The sequence below is a fragment of the Sinocyclocheilus grahami genome, unplaced genomic scaffold, assembly GCF_001515645.1.
Source record: "Sinocyclocheilus grahami isolate Dianchi unplaced genomic scaffold, SAMN03320097.WGS_v1.1 scaffold189.1, whole genome shotgun sequence".
NCBI lineage: Eukaryota > Metazoa > Chordata > Actinopteri > Cypriniformes > Cyprinidae > Sinocyclocheilus > Sinocyclocheilus grahami.
The window spans coordinates 633,006-640,601 of NW_015505368.1; positions in this window are offsets into that span (position 1 = coordinate 633,006).

The following is a 7,596-nucleotide window of genomic DNA, read 5'->3' on the forward strand; positions in this document are numbered from 1 at the left end:
CAGAGGTCCTCAAGATTTAGATGTGAATTGAGATCTACTTCTAACCCAAATTCTGCTCTGTACACTCATAAGTCATATTATCTGTCACTTGGCAGTATGAGAGATCACTGAGTAACTGAGAATGACACGTCTACCGCAGGAGGTGAGTAATACGTCAGATACGCACAAGAAAAGGGCTGAGGGGGAGATATCGACCTGTCAAGCCCATATGGAGGTGACAGGGAAGGATCACTGCAAAGCCGCAGCATATCGCGAAAAGGCACGTTTGATATTTCCTATAATTCTGCTTTCCCACAATGAGCCTGTGTTTTCTTCAACCCTGTCTTTCTATGTGTAGTCATGGTGGATATTGATTTAGTTATCATGCTGCAAAACCTTCAGCAGCCAGTGAAATTGGGGACATTTGGGGACCAACGGACTAGAAACTGACATGAAAATCATCATGAAAATGAAAATCATGCTGATATTTTCACTGGTTTTTGGAGCGCAGACCCATTTAATGCCTACGAATTTGATGTGAAGTGAGTTTTAAAGACCTCATTTTATACTATTACAGCTTGAATGCTTTAACGCCATGCAAACACCCGCAATAAGTGTAAGATGTCCTGTCAGAACCGCTTAACAGTGAAACACAAATTAGCTCTCATAAAGCAACGGTGGTGGAAAAGCAAGCAACATGATGGCATAAATGAATTTTTTTCTAACCATATTGGTCTTTTTGGAGTATGCTGATTAATGTCTTTTATCATGAGTAGCATTAGTATAAAATGATTTGGACAGGCTTGGAGGAGCTGTTAATTATTTGTTTGTTGGTTTAATTAATTTGAATTTAATCTCTTGTCTCTGCCATTTATCTTTTCTTCTGAACCCATTAAAAGTAGTAGATTTAATACTATGCAAAATAAATCTTGCATTTCTGTCATAAGCCATTGTTGTTATTAAATGTTTTTCTTTTATTGTTTTTTATTTAATATAATTCAAATTGAAATATTTGGTTATAGCACATGAATCATTTTAAATAAAGTTCCTTTTTCCCTCCTTATCCTTAATGTCCTCTATGGATGGAACATTAATCATGAGCAAACAGAGAAGCACTCATTTGCATTAACAGTGAAACACAAATTAGCTCTCATAAAGCAACGGTGGTGGAAAAGCAAGCAACATGATGGCATAAATGAATTTTTTTCTAACCATATTGGTCTTTTTGGAGTATGCTGATTAATGTCTTTTATCCTGGAGTAGCATTAGTATAAAATGATTTGGACAGGCTTGGAGGAGCTGTTAATTATTTGTTTGTTGGTTTAATTAATTTGAATTTAATCTCTTGTCTCTGCCATTTATCTTTTCTTCTGAACCCATTAAAAGTAGTAGATTTAATACTATGCAAAATAAATCTTGCATTTCTGTCATAAGCCATTGTTGTTATTAAATGTTTTTCTTTTATTGTTTTTTATTTAATATAATTCAAATTGAAATATTTGGTTATAGCACATGAATCATTTTAAATAAAGTTCCTTTTTCCCTCCTTATCCTTAATGTCCTCTATGGATGGAACATTAATCATGAGCAAACAGAGAAGCACTCATTTGCAGGCATATGATTACCACTTGTCTTTGATAACATATGACCTTGATATAATCAACATACAAATCACTCAGGCATATATTACACACATGGCCTGCATATACAGTATGCCTGAACGTGCAGTCTTACAAAAAGTCATGCGGTATTACTGCAAGCAGTCATTTATCTTTGAAGTAATCTTCGAATGTTTTTACATTTGCTGGACATTAACCATAATATTCACATTTCTAAAGATTTCATTTATGGGAGATACTCTTCCTCATCTGCTAATAAACAGCAACTGTTCCTTCACAATTGAAAACACATCAATCTGCTTTACAATTACACTTTACATTAATTGTGCTAAGCAGATGTATCTATGTAATGATGTTAACATGTTTTCATATCACATCTTATTGTTCAAATTATTCTAATCTGATTATGTCACTAATGCACAGTTAAAAGGATAGTTTAGAGGATAGTTAAAAGGATTATTTGCTCACCAATGTCATTCCAAACCTGTATGGCTCTACAACCATGAGAAAATGCAAATATTTTACAAGGTAGCAATTTCATATTAATTCGTATGAAATGATTCATACAGAAATGTAATCCTACAAATAAGATAAGAAATGGAATAGCTATCTGTAGTTACAAATTTACATTAGAATGTGTTGGAATTTCATTCTTTAATGGAACACTAAAGGAGAAGTTTATCAGCATGTCCTGGCTGCTCTTTTTCTTACAATTATAATAGATATGGATAATCAACTTCCCAAAACAACCAAAAAATATACAATTAAAGAGGTCCATACGACTTGTGCACTACATTCCAAGTTATCTGAAGCCCCGCAATAGCTCTGTGTGATGAACTGATCTAAATATTTAGCTAAAAATTACTTAAAATCTCATTCACATTCACTTACATTCACAAATGGTATATCAAGACACCAGTTCGAAATGACGCCAAACCTTAAATGTAGGTTGGTTCCTCACACAAAGGTATAGTTTAAAAAGATTATATTTTTAGATTATTACACTTACAAGAGTAAATGACAACAAAATTGTCATTTTGGGGTGAACTATCTCTTTAAGAACACATATCACCCTCCATATGTCATGCTATCTGCTCATGCACAGCTATAGATCACGTCTGTACGTCAATCATGTGTCATGCCCATCAGTTTTATTTTTCTCCTGAACATATCTGCATACGCAGAGTATACACTTATGGTTCATAAAGTGCGACATCCAGATATAGTTCACAAGTGTAGTTGGAAAGGTTGTACCGTTCAACCATCTGAACAGAACAACGTGCCAGCAGGCACAGCACACTGCATTTATGCATAAAATCAATGTCGAAGATGAGCCTTTGCAAAATACTGGGCTGTACAGCTAATTTTCTTCTCGCTGAGGTAATATTAACGCCAAAAAGCCTCTTTTTTTCTTTAAATGCCACCCCTTGAGATCGACAGATACCTATGTTTACTTGTCGGAGTGGCTTATTATCAGCCTTATGCTATTTTATTGCTTTATATCTTTGCTGCGATTATTCACCTCAGGATTATTAATTTCACAAGAGGAAGTATGGAAATATATTCAGTATGTTCAAAAACAAGACTTTACGTCTGGAAACATTTAGGCATTTGTCTTACGAAGGCTATCCAGATAATGACTTTAGCACAGGCCATTAATCCATTATATTTCTACATGGTCCATAACAGACAGCAATCATCAGTTCAGTAAATGTCAAGACAAAAAGTCATTAATTTTGATCCAAACACTAGCTCAGATTCAGAGGAAACAGACCTCTCTGACAGAGGTCTTCATCTTGACGTCTGACATTCATACACTTAAGGGAGGAAGTCTGCTCCGTAGCGACGGCATCTTTGAAGCGACACGTCGTGAATGCCATGTTATTCAAGCGCTTTTAATGACAATTCCACTTTTATAGCATGCATCTTATCTTTCTCAAGGATATTTTGACATTTGAAATGGCACAATCTTGTCTCAAAGGAGCAGAGACTTCGCAAATAATTTATTATATAATCTGCGAGAGTCTAGCCCGTCTGCCATCTCACTCTTTAGAGCGATTTTAAAGTTAAACTATTAACGAATTAGCTCTTTCTTTTGTCATGCCATTAATTAACAGTTGAAGACAATACAGAAAAGGCACATAAGAGATCAAATCTGCTGGGGAAAATGCTCACATAGAAAGTCAACATGATGGGTAAATTAATATCTGCTCTTCATTTACAAACATTTACATATGAATGTAGAGGTCATTCTTATAATCACACGATAATCCCTTCACATCGGCAGTTTGGCAGCGTCAGCGATTCTGATTGTGCCTGTGCGTCTGTGCATATCAAAGAGACTTGACTTTCAACGTGGTTAGCATAACTGAATGGATCAAATGTGAAATGGCTGTAGTCAAAGCTGTAACAACCATAGTTGGTATTCAGATTAGATTTTGACCATTATGTGTTTTTCAAATGTTGATTCGTAAAGGATAGTTCACCAAAAAATGAATATAATTTAGTCATCCTCAAGATGTTCCAAACCTGTACGAATATCTTTCTTCTGTTGAACGTGTAAGGTCCACGCACTTGGCCCAAGGAAGGTTTCTTGCGTGTTCGGTCTTTTCAGCGTGCAAATTTATTCAATTTAGGTTTAACTCAAATCTGACTCCATTTTATTATCTAATCTGACTCCATTTTAGTATGACCTCGAATTTAGTTTGAAAGGCAAATTGTCTGTCTTTAATTATTATTCTGACATTTGGTTATTCTAGTTAACTCTTTACTTTATATTTACTCTTTCATTAGGAATCCTTTAAATACAAAACCAAGACAAAACATCCCCCAAATGGAGGCATGTACAAACAATTGGCAGACCTGGGTGGTTTGCACCTCAATGGGAACAGAAGGTAATTTGCATGGCCCTCTACAGTAATTAAAGTATTTATTATCTTTTAGTCTACTTTTGTAAGATTAAGACCATTGTACCACTCGCCCTGAGACTGTTGAAATGATATCAAACATGACTGTAAATCTTTTTTGCATTCATATAGAACATTATGTTCTACTATTGACCCTTCTGAGTGAGCTGGGTGAAGAGAAGGATGGGTGCGGGGAAGGAAGGGGATGAGGAGGAACCAATGCATATGTGAGAGACGTTTTCCCGCATTTTCTCTCAGTAAGATGCGGAAACAGATGTCTGTATGTTAATGCACTGTGTGTGTATTGTCTGTCTCAGAAGATCAAAGTATCTGAGTTTCTTTTATCCTTACAAACGCAAAAGAAGATATTTTGAAGAATGTTGGCTACCAAACAGTTGCTGGTAACTATATGACTTTCAGGGGGAAAAAATACTGTGAAAGTCAATGGCTACCGGCAACTGTTTGGTTACAAAAAAATCTTCTTTTGTGTGATACAGGTTTAGAATTATATACATTTTGGGGTGAACTATCCCTTTAAATTTTTACATTTGAACCCCACAAAGAATTCTGCAATAATGACATTAAACATTGACATCAAGTTATGACAAATGGGATGACATTTGGCACATGTTGGATGTCATCAAAGTAGATGAGGTCCATTTTGCAACTTATCTTAAAAAAAAAGATTTTTTTTTTCTTCAGCAGGGTTATTTGTTACATAAATCTATGAAATAAAAATGTCTTGCATTGTATGGCAGGAAAAAGTCCCCTAATGCATCTCTATAATTGTAAGCGCTTCTGCAAATCATGTCCATAGGGATATTGTGTTTTCTCTTATCAGAACAAATGATGTGACATTTCATAGATTCATAACCACATATAATGTCTCGCAGATTTGAAACATGCTCATTTATGGAAAGCTAGGTTTTTTGGTCTACCTTAGTAAGCATGCTGTAACAGGGGAAATATATTCCTCCATTAAACTTATGATGTGTAGTAGTTTCAGTGCTGCAACATAACCAGCAAACCAGCACTGCTATTCTGAGAGAGCTGACTTTTATGCAGGGCTGTAAAGTACTTGAGTAATTGCACTTCATTTCTATACTTTTACATTAAGGCATTCAGCAGACGCTCTTATGCAGACAGAGTGACTTGCAAAAGTGCTTCAGCGTTACATATGAGACCATTGTGATCAACAGATGGCAAGCAAACAATTTGGAATGCTATTTGCTAGATAAGAAGTGCTTCCTGGATAAATACAAACAAGCGCTATTAGAATAATAACCCTGTATGTTTTTTTTTTAAAAGTCTTCATCATACATATTACACTGTGCATCATATATATATGTGTGTGTGTGTGTGTGTGTGTGTGTGTGTGTCCCGTATTGTTATTTATGTCACACAATATTTCTGCTGAAATATTTATCTACATATTTAAAATAAATGCTGTTCATTTGAACTTCCTATTCATCAAATTCTGAAAAAAGTATGATAGTCTCCACAAAAATATTGATTCAGTACCAAATTAGAATATTAGAATGATTTCTGAAGGATTATGTGCCACTAAAAACTGGATGTAATGATGCTGAAAATTCAGCTTTGCATCACAAGAATAATTACATTTCAAAATATATTAAAATAGAAAACAGGTATTTTAAATTAATAATAATATTGCATACTGTTTTATGTTTTTAATTAAATAAATGCAGCCATGGTGAGCATAGGAGATTTTCTTTAAAAACAAAATGTTTGAATGGTAGTATATATAAATCATTATATTTAATCTGAAAAGCTTTAAATATGAAAAAATGCAACAAAAAAAAAACAACAACAACTATGGTAATTTGTCTTTGTAAATAGATCTATCTCACCATTACTGTATTAAACTACTATATGACACAGTCAGACTATAGAGTTGATTTTATCGTTCACCTGACAGGTGGTTTGCCCTTGAGCTTTACACAGAAGAGTGAGAAAACTGTGATTGAACAGGTTCCTTTTAGTGCATCAAAGTTACTCTAATGTGAAAATTTTTACTGTCTCTTAATTTCATCATTCAGTTTCAAACAGCTTTTTACTTTTGAATACCTACATACAAAACTTTTACTCAAGTATGTTTTGGCTAGATACTGAGACTTTTAATTTCCCATTTACTTTTTGGAAAAACGATATAATTTCCATCTGACTTTCTGTTTATAATAAAGAGACCCGCAATGGCTAAGCAACCGGAACGATGGCATTAAAATAAATAAATATGATTGGCTTCGGTAAACGCTCTACTGTCATTATGTCACACCAGCATGTGGAAATGTCATTTGGTCAATGACTCTGCATTAGTTCTGAAAATGCTTTCATTTCGACATCAAATCTTCAAGGACGCTGAATTCGGTCTGCTAGGAATGAGAGTCAAATTTGAAATTCTTCTCTCCATAGCACAGAATCATTTCTCTGGTCTGCTGAAGTTTCCTGGGGGCAGCACATCTCAGCTCTTCATAGCACATATAGATTTAGAGTGGCTTCACTGGGCACAGTCATAAATATACCGCTGGAAAAAGCATTTTGCAAGGCCGTGTGATGGCTTGTTTGAAAACAGGGGATTTCTGTGATTTCAGTGCCTACGTTTTGAGTCATGGCGATGTCAGCCTATGGTCACTGTAACAGCATCTATCATGCTTCTCATTTTCAGAACAGATGGCCATATTCAGGGCAATTTCCACTGTTTACAATTCACCTTGCATGTACTCTAGACAGCCGGCCATTTATCTAAGCAATCAGAGTTGCTAATCACTAATGGCTCGAGTGAAAGTGCATTTCAATGGCTTCTTGTATTGAACATAATATATTACATATGCACTGTACTCACTGTTTGCTGCTTATACACAGCCGCATATATGAATGTATATGTGATGATGTGTTTACATAAACTGAACAGAAATAATATTTCTACCATAAATCAACCTGGTTGGAGACATACAACAGGCAGGAATGTGTACTGAAGGATTTGTTTTTCTGTTGTATGCATACACACACACACACACACACACACACACACACACACACATACATACACACACACACATACACATACACAT